At 41.5% G+C, this 16,163-nt stretch overlaps 1 long non-coding RNA gene across 1 annotated transcript in view; it reads right to left on the bottom strand.

Annotated features, from left to right (window-relative positions):
- Window positions 1-5,608: 5,608 nt before the first annotated feature.
- Window positions 5,609-16,163, bottom strand: part of LOC128343896 (uncharacterized) — a 35,224-nt gene continuing 24,669 nt past the window's right edge. Inside the window, exon 4 of the long non-coding RNA XR_008315647.1 lies at window positions 5,609-5,946. This is a non-coding gene — a long non-coding RNA (uncharacterized LOC128343896). The remainder of the gene's footprint in view (window positions 5,947-16,163) is intronic.

The raw sequence follows: 16,163 nt of genomic DNA, 5'->3' as shown, positions 1-16,163 counted from the left end.
ACAGTGCTCTAACGACATAACGAGGAGGGGAGATCCCTTGGCTCTGAGCCTCTGTGCGGAATTGGTCACGGTGTATTCATTGCCTTGGGATTTGTAGCAAATAATCCCTTTGCTTAAAAGAGGAAAGGGTTGTGTTTTTTTCTTCTCCTACTCCTGGACGGGGGGATCAACTCTATAGGTGATAAACAGGTTACTCTGTTTCAATCCGCTGTAATTAGCAGACACTCTAAATCCCAGACGTTGTAATAATCTCTTACAGGATCAGCACAAACTGGAAGTTCCCTTGCTGGAAGTTCCCTTGCCTGAGAGCCACGGAAGTTGCTAGTTGCTTGCTGCAGATTGTTAGGATGGCTTTTGCGCCGGAGAAGTATGGCATTTGGAGTGACATGAATGTGTTCTACCTTTGGTGCTATATGTGCAATGACCCACTTATCGTTGCCAAGTAATGAATGTGCATGTGTGAATTAGCCCTCAGTGACTGGCAGCCAAATATTTCAACTGGTTCCACTGAAAACCATTAGGCTACGTGAAAGTTCCACCTGTGGTGTGTTGTCTGTACTGGAGTTGATATTGCAGTCAATGAATATGTAGCATGGCAGAACCAGGTTCGAATGTTCTCAAGTTTAAATAATGACCCGAATGTATAAAAAGGCATCACAGATTTAAAACCACAGGCATTGTCTCCAATACAGTGCTATTCAGAGGAAACAGTTCGCACATTCACTTACCAACTAGACCCCCCCCCACCCAAAGCCAGCCTAGTCTGCTCTTATATCCTGATAGCAGCTTGCAGAAATCAATAGGTGAACCATTCTACAGCATGAAAACCATTCCAGAACATCTGCTGATGTTGGCATATAAAGCTGCTTTTAAATGAACAGTTACAGTGACCAGTAAAAAAGTAGACAAGCAGACTACCTGCAGATTTAGCCCAATCCTATGCATATTTACTCATATTTACTACAGATGTGGTTCAGTGTAAGCAAGTGTAAAATGATGCATACTGGGGCAAAAAAATCCAGCTTCACATATACACTGATGGGCTTTGAGCTGTCAGTGACTGACTAGGAAGGAGATTTGGGGGTCGTGGTGGACAGCTAGTTGAAAGTGTGCGGCACTGTGAAATAGGCCAATTCCATGCTACGGAACATTAGGAAGGGGATTGAAAATAAAACTGCTAATATTCTAATGTCCTTATACAAATCCATGGTACGGCCACTTCTGGAGTACTGTGTCCAATTCTGGTCACATCTTAAGAAGAATATTGTAGAACTGGAAAAGGTGCAGAAGAGGGCAACCAAGATGATCCATATGAGGCAAGGCTACAGCTTCTGGGGCTCTTTAATTTGGAAAAGAGGCAATTACGGGGAGACATGATGGAGGCAGAGGTGTACCTGGGTAATTTTGGAGCCTGAACCTAAAGGCCTTAGGGGTGGACGCTGGCCTCACTCCTGCTGCTGCTGCCACCAGAGAAGCTTCAATTCAGTACTTTCTACACCAGAACATGTTCAGGGAAAGCTGGAAACTCATTGTTCTTCTTGTTGTTGTTGTTAGAAGAGATTTTGAATAAGATACTTCCCACTGACTTACAGAGAGATGCCACATTTTGCCTGGACAATCCTGCCAATTAAATTAGTCCACCATTTGGAGCCCCCCCAGCCAGCATTTAGAGGCCCCCCCAGGCCTGCTGGGGACTGGACCTCTGCCCAGATGTCCGGTCCAAAGAGCACCACTGGATAGAGGTGTATAAAATTATGCATTGTGTAGAGAGAGTGGACAGAGATAAATTTTTCTCCCTCTCCTGCAACACTAGAACCAGAGATCATCCCATATAACTGAAGTCCGGAAAATTTAGGACTGACAAAAGGAAGCACTTTTTCAAACTGCGCATAATCAAATAAAGATTTTAATTAATGATTTTAATTGTTTAATGGATTTAGTTTTGATTTTAATTGTTTTGTTTTTATTTTGATGTAAACCACCCTGAGCCATTTTGGGAAGGGTAGTATATAAATCAAACAAATAATACATAGTCTGGCAGCTATTGGCCACCTCCAGTCTCAGAGACAAGATGCTTCTAAATACCAGTTGCAGGGGAGCAACAGCAGGAGAGAAGGCATGCCCTCACCTCTTGCCTGTGGGCTTCTCATCTGGTGGGACACTGTGTGAAATGGGATGCTGGACTGGATGGGCCTTGAGTCTGATCCAGCAAAACTGTTCTTATGTTCTACTAAACTCAATCGGAATTTCTCACAAGTGAATGTGCATAGGATGGCAGCCTTTGCTGCTGCAGATACTTTAAGGCTTTGTTGGCTTTGGAGTATAGTGAAGTTCTCTTGGTCTGAAACATAATAAATAACAATAGAATATTCTAAAGAAAGGCTGTTCTGTCAAACATGGGGGCTGCCATTTCTGAAACCAAGCAGACTTGAGCCTGGACAGTATCAGGATGGGAGACCAGCAGAAAGTCCCATGTCCGTTGCCCCGAAGGACATAATATAGAATGATCAGAATGCTGGACCCAGGTGAAAATCCCTAATCAGTCATGAAGCTCATTAGTTAACACTGCCTGGGCCAATCATGATTTCTCAGCCTAACCTACTTTGCAAGGTTGTTTGTTTGTTTGTTTCACGTATTTTTATACTGCTCAAACTTACATCTCTGGGCAGTTTACAATGAAGCATGTTGGGAGGATAAAATGGGAGAAAGAAGGACCGTGCATGCTGCCCCAAATGCCCCAGGGGGGAAGTGGGATGAAGATATGAGAAGAAAAAAATAACTATATAGATGGGAATTTAAATGTAATTAAAACTTTTATTGCTTAATCTGCCTATCAGCTTGAACCAAGCCTGCATTGTCTTATGTGCTTTTTGAATTCCAGGGAAATGGGACCTAAATAAAGGTTTTATTAAACATACAACTACTGCTGAAAATGGCAACTGTGGATCTAGCCATCAGAAATGTACTTATGTTCTGATTTAATGAGATTCCACATTGCCCTGGTTCCCACCAGCAGTAGCCAGTACAATGGAGCAGGGCTGGTGAAATACAGAATGCCCTACACAGGTAGGTAAGTTCTTTTAACTGGTATTGTTAGGGAGAGATTTGTGTGGCTCCTCATTTAACATAACATTTAGTTTGGTCCTAAATATCTTTTACAAGTACAAAGAATATCATAAGCAGGTTTTATAGATTCAGACATAATTTTGAGTTTGGACTCAATGTTAATGTTAATTCCAGCATTTGTTCCATAACAGGAGGTCACAATAGTAGTTCACTCATCTTTGTGGCACAGTTAGACAATGAGAATATTTGTGACAATATTCTGTCATTGTCTGATATATCATTGGAATTGGTTTGCTTATGATGTGTACAAAATGAGTGGGCTGACAGGCCTCCCTTGATGATGATGATGTACATGTTATGATCACAACACACAGTGGGAATGTAGATAATACACCACAAAATTTGATGTCAGTTGTATTCCATATTCATGATGCTTCTTTCTATGGTTGCATTTTGACTTGTACATAATAGCCTGAACTGTGATTCAACACATGTACCTGCCACAGTTCCAGGAGAGGAGAGCTGGTCTTGTGGTAGCAAGCATGACTTGTCCCCTTAGCTAAGCAGAGTCTGCCCTGGTTGCATATGAAAGGGAGACTTGATGTGTGAGCACTGCAAGATATTTTCCTCAGGGGATGGAGCAAAAGGTTTCAAGTTCTCTCCCTGGCAGCATCTCCAAGATAGGGCTGAGAGAGATTCCTGCCTGCAACCTTGGAGAAGCCACTGCCAGTCTGTGAAGGCAATACTGAGCCAGATAGACCAAGGGTCTGATTTAGTATATGGCAGCTACCTATGTTCCTATGTTTCTTGTCTGAGATGTGTAGGTGTTACTGTAGGCACTCATCTGTCTTGGGCACCTGAAGCAAGAGACATACCAAAATGCAATGCTGGCAAAGGAAGTGGAAGCCTCTCACCCTCTCCCATGCTTGCTACCCACCCCTACACTTTCCTGTGGCAGGCTTTAACATGAATCCAGTGGACAATTTTATCAGGTCTAATGGCAAAGCACATGGCAGTTGCCAGGTAACTGTAAGTGCTAATTGTATTGAGCTGAGCTACATGTGTTTGGTGGAGCATGTTTTCTAGGCTTTTAGACTCCATCACTGACATCCAGACTAATGCTGCACTAGTGCAAACATGTTGCACTAGTGCAAGGACATTGTGCTAGCTAGTTCTCAAAGCTTGAGTTCCACACTAGGGTTGTAGCTGTGCAACAGGATGCACTTGTGCAATTTGTAGTGTGCCTTCTGCTGTGCAGCCTCTTCTTTTTCATTGATTTCCTCTTGTCAATATGCCAACCCCATATGGAACTGACATGGACAAGCCAACTTCCGATCCCAGAGTACAGATCTCAGTCCCAAGTGGGGTTGGCACACTGCCAAGTGGTGGTCGCCCACAAATCCTGAGTTCACACAACACACTCTGCGGGAGTACATGCACCCCAAGAATCTTCCATTTTTGTCTGTCCAACACTTTTTTGATTGTGGGAAACAGGCCCACTATTTAGTAAGACAACTCTATGGGAATTAAGCTAGAACCCCTATAACACAGCAATGCAAAACTGAACAAATTTGAAGTTTTAATACCGTATTTTATGGACTATAAGACTCACTTTTTTCCTTGAAAAATATCCGCCAAAATTCAGGAGCGTCTTATATGTTTTAACAGTTTAATATGTTAAAACTCTGAAAAACTGGATTAAAATTAAGGTGCGTCTTATATTCTGTAGCGTCTTATAGTCCGTAAAATACGGTAATTCTGAAACATGATCACAGAAAGAGTTAAGGTGTTTTTTGTAACATGAAAAACAACCTTAACTCAGAGGCAGAGGTGCACCTAGGTAATTTTGGAGCCTGGACCTAAAGGTCTTTGGTGGCCCCACCCCGCTGCAAGTTAAGCATCATTTTTAACATGTAGGTTCTTGAGGGCACAAGCCACACCACCCAGGACAGACTAAAGAGGATTTGGGGGCCCCCAGGGGGTGTGGAGGCCCTGGACTTCAGCCCAAAGTCCAGGGGTAAGAGCACCTCTGCTCAGGCAGGGGCAGGGAGACATGACTACAAATGTTTCAGAATGATTAAAACTTCAAATTCCTTCCTTTTTGCATTGTTGTACTATAGGGGCTTGATCTTAATTCCCATAGAGTGGTTATACTAAATAGTGAGCCTGTTCCCACAATCAAAAATTAGAAAAGCATTATGTCCGACACTGCCCCTTTTATGAAGTAATGAGAGGAAAACATAGGACCAGATTATTGATAAACACGGGCTCTGAAGAGGAACGTGTTAACTACTTGTTGGTGGATTTGTTTCCTTGTTATTATCTAGTGGCCATTTCCCCCTTGTCGTCTTTTAAAATTAGAAAGAGAATTGTATCTGCTAAACCTTCTAGACTTCTGGTTAAATTGTAGCTTTAGGATTAGCCCTAGTATTTGGATTGTATCCATTAGAGTTGTAACTATAGTTAGGCATTTAAGACTGTCATACATTTATTTGCATTTTAGTAACCAGCTGTTTTTTTTTAAAAAAAAACCCAACATGTATGATGTATGATGTTTTATGCCTATGTTATGATATGTTGTGTTATGACCTGTGGTTACAACAGTAAACTTAAACTTACATTTCATGTTAGAATTAATTGAAGCTTAGAATCTAGTCTGGAAAAATATCTTCAGAGCTGCACAACACTACAGTTTTGTGTTGTGAATGGTGAGTACAATAAGATACAATTAGCAAATGTCACATACAATGTAATTGGCACATGCATAGTATGTGACTGGAATTGTCCTGTTCCTTCAAGCTGGCTGAGATGATTGTCTCCTCCTCTCTTTTTCTGACTTCTTCAGCAGTAAACAGTGTAACTGGGTCAGGGCAGCTAAGTCTAGGCAGGAAAAGAGAAGAGAAACAACAAAAGGAATCAAGCAGACTGCTTTAGAGAATGGGATACAGGCTTTTGACTCACTGACTAGCCAGCCAGAAGCGTCCTCCTATTGGGATTTCTGGGAGGCAGAGTCCAAAGAGACTAGAGCATAGAAGTGACTCCCAGGTGAGCCTCACTGAGAGCCAGCCAGCAGGAAAACCTGAGGACTGTCTGCTGATACTCATACTCCAATATATCTTCAATGAGAAGCAAGGGGAGGAATAATGCCGGAGCCCAGACTGGTTGCACTAACAAAAGCGATCAGTCACCAAGCATTCTCCTGGTCCCTTCATTCATAGATGAAGCAGTGCAGGCGATTCAGCTACAGTTCACTTGCAGCAATGAAACGCCCCATTAATCACATATGCCTTTCGAAAAGGAAATGCCAGCCTTGGCTTGTATGCCTCCATTGGTATCTGACCTGTCAGAACATTTGGAGACAAATTCCCTCACAAAGCACTCCTAACAGGGGTCTGGATTTACTTGTTAATTAACTTCTTAGAGAAGTATATTTATTGATCCAATTGTTAACTGCAGCCAAGGTTAATTTTAGAGAAAATGGGCCTAAGTGGGGAATAGCTTCACACTGTTGGTGAAAGAAGGGGCAGGTTTGCTTTCCTTAGGGTTGTGGTATCTCCCCCCCTTTTTTTCTTTTAAATTGGCCTGTCTCCAAGGTTTTTGACAACAGCCTGACACCCCCACACATGGAAGTTTTTCCTGCCATGGGGATATGTGGTGGGAAAATTTCCACGTGTCAGGTTTTCATTAAAACCTGGGACCAAGTCAGTTGTGTGTTTTTTTAAAGTGGTGAATGAGGTTTGAAGCCTTTAGGTGGAGTGCTGAATCTTAATCCTCTTGAACTTGGGCCTGTATTTCTAAACCCACTTTACCTTTGGAGACCTTCAGCTCTACATTCCTGGACAATCTGGCTCCAACCATCTGTTCCATAGGTGAACTTGTAGAGACCCACACACAGAGAAACAGACAAGGCATCTGTGACCCCTCCAGACAAACACCCTTTGGAACAAACAGCAGCCCCCGAGTTCCCTTCTTTCCAGATAAGAGAATGATTGTGGGGCAGTGGCAGTGCAATCACTCCCATGGATCCAGCCTAATTAATGAGGGTCATTGGCTAGTGCTGATGGGAGAAAGAAAGCTGTCTCAAGATCGGACGTCATTGCCCCCTGGACTTTTGTGCCACCCCCCCCCAAGGAGAGCACATCCCACAGTTTGAGATCCCAAAGACATGTCCATAAATTAAGATTACCAACTAACCGGCAGGGTGGTGAGGGGGACACATGGCACAATCACCCACCTTTAAGAGCTTGCTCTGCAGACATCTACAAGTGTAGTTTTTCATGGCATGAGCGCCATCACTTGTTTTTGTCTGTATATCAAGTTGCTTGGAAAGCCCAGGAGCAGAGGCCAATAAAAAAAACCAAAAACAAACAACCTTGACAATCCTACCAGTCAGATACTTCCCATGTCCTCACTTTGATAGTTGTGAACAGAATGGGGCAAATGGGAAACTGGGGGGCAGATACCTTCAGAGTCCAGGTATTCTTTCTCAGTGGTATTATGTGTGCTAATGAAGTTATACGGACTGCCTGACCTGCTAGCAGTAGCCTTCCTTGTGGATAGAGAAGGGACTGGTGCAGGCTGGAGATGTTTGCACAGGCAGGTGTGGAGAACTCAAGGCACACCTGTGAGTTTCCCACACTGTTCTTCTTCACTGTTGCCTGGATTGCTCCCTTACTCCACAACGATGTAAGTAAGATCAGATGAAGACTTACACTCAAATACAATAAAAGAAATAATGAAAGAAACATGATGAGCTTTCACTCTCAGAAGTGCCCTGATCAAGAGGCTGTGATGCACATGTAAGAGCTCTGATGTACTTAGTGACCTCTACATTTGTAAGGATATGTGTGTATGTGTGAGCATCAGAGCTTCAGGGAGGTTTGGAGCAGGGCAAAGAACACTATCATTATATCACTACTACTGTTGCTATTATCATTGTTATTTATTATTATGTTCAGGTTTTTTCAAGGACCTTCAAGTGGGGGAGATTGTGTTCCCCTTAGTGGACTTTCCACTAAACTAGGAGTCCCGCAATTTTGCCTTTATTATCTACTGAGTTGAGCTTCATATTTGTGCTGTAGTCCCAAAATAAGTGTTACAAAAAGGATCTTTGCTCAGAATGAGGGGTTGGGCTGCTTTATGCTAAAGGCTTAAATAGCAAATGCAACTTTTGGGTGATGTAAATAGAGCCTCCAAGCTCTCAAGGTTGGTGAAGCAGCTTATTGTTGCAGAAATTTCAAAGCCATGTTGTTTGGTGATGGGAAGTCCCACATGACTAGTATTTGATATAGTGGGCTCATTGCTTAAGTAAGATAGCCTAGAAGCTGCATTATATTTTAACACAGTGAGATGTCTTGGAAGTGGATGAGGGCAGTGTCAAAATGGGATTCACTTAATGGATATGTGATTACTGTGACCAATATTCTGATTAACTCCCCCAGGGATGCTGTTACATAAACACTAGCTTCAGTGTGTTTCTAATCACAAAGGAGATCAACGCTTTCTAAACATACTGGGCACAGGCATGGCCAATTCAATTTAGTTCAGTTCAAACTTTATTTCGGTAATCAATCAGCAAAAACAGGCATGGTCCAAACTTTGGCATGACACTGATGAGCTGATGGAGCTGCATTTACCTACTATGTGTTGGCAGAATGTTATGTGTTTGCAATGGGATGTTCTATATGCACAGGGCCTACTGAGTTCTATACATGGAAGTATGCTTTTTGTTCATGATGAGAGTTCCAAATAGTATGTGCAGCATATTCCCAAGAAAGGAAATTCACCCCACCAACTATGTGCATTGTAGCTGACACATGAGCAATAATGTGCTGAATTGAGGCAGTTATGAAGAAGTAAGATCCACATAAGTACATTTTGGGCCCTTGCTCATGATCAGAGATCTGGGTAGGAGAGGTGTGGGGAGGAAGGCTACAAAAGCTTACCTCCCCCGCAGACAACTGGGTCCCAGTTGCTGGGCAAGCAGATCAGACCCCCAGATGATTTGCTGCTGCCCCAAGCAGTGCAGAATTGCACCGGAAATAAGAACATAAGAACAGCCATGCTGGATCAGGCCCAAGGCCCATCCAGACCAGCATCCTGTTTCACATAGTGGCCCACCAGATGCTTCTGAGAAGCCCACAGGCAAGAGGTGAGGGCATGCCCTCTCTCTTGCTGTTGCTCCCCTGCAACTGATATTTGGAGGCATTTTTCTTCTGAGGCTGGAAGTGTGCATGGTGCCTTATGGGGATCTCCCAGCAATTGGCAGGCAACCCTCCATGTCTCAGCGCTGACTGAAAGCAGATGATGCTGGCACATGGTTAGTTAAACAGGGTTAAGGGAACACTTGCTCCCTTAACCTTGTTTAACAGCTGGGCTTCATAGCCGGGTCTGCCGCTGAGGCTCTGCTGGGATCCACATGTCTTGGCTGTTAGTAAGAACAGCCTCAAGAAAAGCCTAGAGATTTACATATCAGGCGATATAAAAATATGATAGATAGATAGATAGATAGATAGATAGATGATGGTAGAATGAGGTATACAGGTGAAACTCGGAAAATTAGAATATTGTGCAAAAGTCCATTAATTTCAGTAATGCAAATTAAAAGGTGAAACTGATACATGAGACAGACGCATTACATGCAAAGCGAGATAAGTCAAGCCTTAATTTGTTATAATTGTGATGATCATGGCGTACAGCTCATGAAAACCCCAAATCCACAATCCCAGAAAATTAGAATATTACATGGAACCAAGAAGACAAGGATTGAAGAATAGAACAATATCGGACCTCTGAAAAGTATACAGTGTACTGTGCTTGATTGGCCAGCAAACTCGCCTGACCTGACCCCATAGAGAATCTATGGGGCATTGCCAAGAGAAGGATGAGAGACATGAGACCAAACAATGCAGAATTGCTGAAGGCCGCTAATGAAGCATCCTGGTCTTCCATAATACCTCATCAGTGCCACAGGCTGATAGCATCCATGCCACGCCGCATTGAGGCAGTAATTGCTGCAAAAGGGGCCCAAACCAAGTACTGAATACATATGCATGCTTATACTTTTCAGAGGTCCGATATTGTTCTATTCTTCAATCCTTGTCTTCTTGGTTCCATGTAATATTCTAATTTTCTGAGATTGTGGATTTGGGGTTTTCATGACCTGTACGCCATGATCATCACAATTATAACAAATTAAGGCTTGACTTATCTCGCTTTGCATGTAATGCGTCTGTCTCATATATCAGTTTCACCTTTTAATTTGCATTACTGAAATTAATGGACTTTTGCACAATATTCTAATTTTCCGAGTTTCACCTGTATAACCCTTCTCACTGAAGTGTTCATTTTGGGGGAGAGAGAGGGCACACACCATGCACCCAAGAGTTTGAGACCGAAATCTGAGAATGAAAAGGTTGTAAACTGTCCAGGGATGGAAATTTGGGGCGGTATACAAATATAGTAAATAAATAGATAGAGAGATAAGTAAGTAAGTAAATAAATAAAATGGAGAAAATAAATGGCAGTTTTATGCATTGTTATAGATGTTGGCTGATCTCCTGATTGACATCTCAATTTTTTTATTTTACATTGACATCCCGTTGAAACTAAGTAGTCTTTTAGAGTAACTCCTGAGCAGTACTACCAAGTAACTTAGTCTGGATGTCAGCTGTTGTTTATACTAATTCCTTTGGGTTATGTGCAGGTGCTCAATAGTGCTATGATCAAAGCATAATTGGACATGGTTAATACACAAGAAAAGCATGCACTATTATTAGTGATTCTAATTTATTTGTATTAACCTATTTTGGTAATGAATCATAATTGCAGCAATATGGGCAGTGTGTTAACTCATAATGCCTGTTAATCAACTGCAAGAAACTGGAACAGGGAGATGTGTGTCCTCATAAACACCTTTGGTTCCACGTATAATGATTTGTTTGAGAAGGACTATCATCATGCATGCAAACAACATATTGAAAGAAAAGATATGACTGCAAATGCACCTAGCAGATTAGTTTACAATCCCTCAGCTCTAGTATTTAACCACTTTTCAGCCATCAAGAACATTTGTATAAATATTGTTGACACTTTGCATATAAGTCCATTGACAGTAAGTGGTTCAAACTAGTGAATACTTGTTAAAGACCTCCTGGGGTTTTGCTGTGTATGAGACTGAAGTATCCAATCACCTCACAGATAAACAACAGGTCCTTGCCATTCCATTTTCTCTTCTCTGCATATGAGAAAAGTGACTCAGAAATATGTTCAACAGTATGTCACCAAGGCGCATGCTCCACTAGAGGAGAAAATGAGCTGGGTTAACATATTCAGCACCAGGGATTGCAACAGAAAATGTATCATGAGCCCAAGCCATCATAGCTGATTTTATTTATACATAATTACCATGCACATATTCCATTCCTTGAAACAGAAATGCTGACAGGTAAAATAAAATGAAATTCTTATTTGACAATCAAACCATTGGTTTTAGAGCTTTTTCATACGTTAAGCAGTGGCAAGCCTGAAAAGAAGCCACAACCAGTCCTGACTGTGCCCCACACTTGTGCTGTATGAGTCCTAGAATGAGTGTTTCAAGGAAGCTCTTTGATCATAATGAGGGGATGGAGTGTTTTATGCTAAAGGCTTAAATAGCAGATGCGACTCCTGAGTTTGATGTGAATACTGCCTCCAAGCTCTTATCAAGGATGGTGAAGCAGAGTTTATTGTTGCAGATATTTCAAAGCCATGTCTTCTGGTGAAGAGAAGTCCCACTTGGCCCAGAAATCACAGGAGTGTATGTGTAGGAGGATACATGTGATATGTCCACTTGCTCACGTTTTCCATTTTTCAGCTGCAAGATTTATTGTAATGCGCAGCTGGATAATTTCTGTGCAGTATGTGGTGTGTGTGTATGTAGATAGATGGATAGATATGATGGAAACTAAGTTCTTATGCAGTTGAGCTTATGGAATTTAATAAGGAAATAGGTAGTTTCTTAAAAACAAAATAGAGGAGAAAAAGAGAAAAACAAACAAAATAGAAATGAATACTTTTTCCTTTCTATCTTCTTTACAGTATATACAAAAAGTATATCAGAGCCTTCTTTACTCTTTCCTATTCTTTGCAAGGCATCTCAATTTTTCTTGCTTCCTTTTAGTCCTTGTCTAATTCCTTCCTTCCTTGTTTCCTTCCTTCCTTTTTCTATTCATTCACATTTTCCCTTCCTTCCTATCAGAAAATGCTGGAGTAGAATGCTCATTGCTCATGGACAAAGGCTGACTACATTCATCAAAGAAACACAGCTTAGAACTCAGCTTGTTCAACCATATGCTTAAAACACCTGAAGTGTATACCTGAGCAAACAAGAACACTCTGTGAAATGGCCAGGTATAGAACTACCACGGTATGTATATGTCCAAACCATCAAAACACTAGCAGACTGTCTTCTTTCCAGACTGTAGATGTGGAACTGTAGATGATCACACTCATGCTGATGATCATGCTGTGGTTTAACTTTAAACAACCCACAATCACCTGGAACCCAGTAAGGTCTTCATGTGGAATGTATTTATCCAAATTTTGTCTATCAATCACTTGAATAGGGCTTCTGTTTGATCAGGGATTTGTGCAGAGTCTCTAGCTCACATGTTATATCATCTGCACATTAGAGAAGGGATATATTGCTTCTCCACCATACTAATACTCTAGGTAATACCAGGACTGAATGAATAATAGAAGCAGAAGAGGTTTTTGCAATTCAAACATATCTCTCTGTTCTCTAATTTTTATTACCCAATCACCTTCTTGGATTAAAACTAAAGCAAACAAGCAAACAAAAAACCAGGAATATTTATGCACATTTGATGTGATTTTCAGACTCTGGGTTTTCGAGTTGTGGAATATGGAGATTTTAAAATGAAAATGCACTTTTTCTAGATCACAGGAGATCACCCATACTTCTCAATAACACTGCTAACATCTAAAGCTTGAGTATTGTTTAATTTGATGTTTTTATACTGTTTATTGACAAATCAAAAGCTTTCAATGGTGAGGATTCAGATAACCTGAATCTGAACATAACCAGAGTCTGCACACAGTTTCCCCCTCCACCCCTTACTTCTTCCATTTGTGTATATTGAATTGTGGTTTGATTGAATTTGCCTCAAATTCTGGTTTAATTGTGGTTTGTAAACCACAAAGCACATATCTGAGTTCATACAATCTGCAGAGCTGTGGTTTAAACAAACCACAATGTTGACATCATGGCTCAGCAACAGAACCAAAGAGGTAAGGGAGCAGGAACGAAGGAGCATTCAGGCTTGGCCAAGTTCAACAACTGGTTTATTCAGTTGTCTGAACTCTCCCAATGATATTTCTTAACCTTCAACTTCTGAAAAGGTTTTCCTAACCAAATTTATTTGTTGCGTGAAACGTTTTCAATTAGTTATATTTCCTATGCATGGTGCTTTTATAAACTCAGAAAGTCAGTGTCTTTCATCAACTGTTTTCTGATTCTTTGGGTTAATAGGGCAAGGATGCATGAATCTATATGGCCTATACAGGAAGCAAGGCAATAATGAGACCATTTTCTTTTCTGCTTTGACATGGGAAATGCATGTACTGGGGTCCTCTTCCAGGTCACTTTACAGGGAAGTGATCAGCTGGAAGTTTGTCTAAACAAAAAACAAACCCCCAACAAAAATACAAAGGACAAGTAGTTCAACTACTTTTCATATAGCTGAATGGTAATTACAGCTACTTTATGTAAATTAGTTCAAACTACACAGACTATTTTTGTTGTTAAGTAGCTATAATAGTTTAACTACTAATTAGCTTTTAGTTCATGTATTTTTTCCTTTAAAGTTCAGTTCATACCGAATAATTTGCACAGGTTGAGTAATATAAATTTCCCTAAACTTTAGTAAACTGTTTTGGTTGACCTATTTTTCCTTCTTCTGTAGTTTCCCTTGTGTCACTTTCAGATTGTTGATGTCTTGGGATGGGACTTGTCTTTGCAATACTTGTTGAGTGCTGTCATGTATGCAAATAGTGTAGTAGATGTAGTAGTAGTAGTAATAGTAGTAGTAGTAATACCATTTTAAGGTTTTATTTTTTACCAGAGTGGTTATGAAAAAGTAGTTGAAAATATACAACCACTTCAAAATAGTTACAAAGGTAGTTTCAACAACTTTTACTAAAATGTTAAGTAGTAGCTAAAACTACTTTTTAAAGGTTGTGGTTAAACTACTTTTAAGCTAGTTAGTGCCCATCAGGGTCAGATGGTAAGGAATCATGCAAGGGGCATCATTTGAGGTTTCAGTGGTGCGAGAAAGCAATAGGGGTGTGCAAGAACCAAAGGGGTGGCCTATGCTACATTAAGTTAAATTAAAGGCAAATTAAAGTTAAATTAAAGGCAAAACAAACAACAAAGCCGAAATTAAAAAAAGTGGGGGAGTGGCCTATGTCCAAACTAAGAGTTGTATGCAGTATGCAACACAGCAATATGCAGTATGCAAATCATTCCTTTCCCTAGTGTGAAAATGCACACTAGGGAAAGGAGTGATTTTTGGCGATCTGCAGCTGCCAGTGTCTCCTGAAAATATGTCCTTGAGGACAACCAAAAAATTGCCCCTAGAAGGGAGTGTTCCTGATGTGTAATTTTTAGATGTCAGTCAGAATATCTTAAGCATTTGTTGTGGCTACTTTGTTTTACGTATTCCCCATAATGACCAGAGATATACTGTAGGTGTTGCTGAGGAGTAATCACATGTAGCCGTAGGGCAGAAAATGTCAGAGAGAGTGAAACCCTTGGACTGTGTTAGGGAGCCATTTAAGACAAGGAAGACTCTCCACAGACAACATGAAACCCAATTCTGCTCTCTCTGGTTCTGGAGACTATCTATGCTGTTTCTTTCAGATGCAAGCTCTAGGACCTTGCTTTAAAAGACGTGAAATCGAAGATGTCTAGCCCAGAATGTCAACTTATGCATCATATTCTAAACCTGTATGGCAAAATGAGGCTGTTCTCACAGCCAAGCCCAGGCTTGGCTGCATGTGAGAGCTGCCGGCCGCTGCATGGCAGCATCTTGGCAGCAAACCCGCCAGAGAGGTGGGCCTATTAGCCAAAGTTAATGGCCCAAGCAAGCATGCCCTTAATCTGGGCTAAATGCTCTTGTGTTGGCGCCATGCAATGCCAATATGAACGTTTGGGGTGGTGTACAAATGTAATAAATAAACAGAATAGAATAGAATACAGGAGCAGCCTCCTGGTCAGCACCAGGAGGACCCCCCAAATGCACCACACACTTGCACAGTACATTATGGGATATCTAGGGGCTGGGACACATCCTAGCCCCCAACCCTCTGTGCTGCAGGCCACAGACAGTGTCCATCTGGGCACACAATACGTGCACACAGCACAGACCCAACAATTGTCTGTGGGAGAGGGAAGTTTCAGGAGCCTTCCTCCCCACGCACCCAGTAGCCCTTCTCACTGATTGTGAGATCACCAATCTGTAGATGCACATAGTATGGTCATACCTAATTCCCCCTTTGGGGGGATGGAAGAAGAGGGTTTTATTTTTTTAAGCTCTTCTAGCAAGCATGAATTGTTCCCTTTGCTAAGCAGGGTCTGCCCGAGTTTACATTTGGATAGGAGACTACATGTGAGCATTTTAAGATATTCACCTTAGGGGATTGGGCTACTCTGGGGAGAGTACTTTCATGCTATCATGCAGAAGGTTCCAAGTCCCATCCCTGGCATTTCCAAGATAGGGCTGTGAGAGACTCCTGCCTGTAACCTTGGAGAAGCCATTGCCAGCCTGGGTAGACAATACTGAGGTAGATTGACCAAGGGTCTGACTCTAAGGCAGCTTCCTATGTTCCTATGAAGTTCACATATATGCTGATGGGATCTGAGCTGTCAGTGACTGACCAGGAGAGGGATCTTGGGGTCATGGTGGACAGTTCATTGAAAGTGTCGACTCAATGTGTGGCAGCTGTGCAAAAGGGCAATTCCATGCTTGGAATCATGAGGAAGGGGATTGAAAATAAAACTGCTAATATCATAATGACCTTTTTCAAATCTATGGTGA

This window comes from Hemicordylus capensis, chromosome 1, assembly GCF_027244095.1.
Source record: "Hemicordylus capensis ecotype Gifberg chromosome 1, rHemCap1.1.pri, whole genome shotgun sequence".
NCBI classification, from domain to species: Eukaryota; Metazoa; Chordata; class Lepidosauria; order Squamata; family Cordylidae; genus Hemicordylus; species Hemicordylus capensis.
This window is presented reverse-complemented; position numbering and strand designations above follow the sequence as displayed.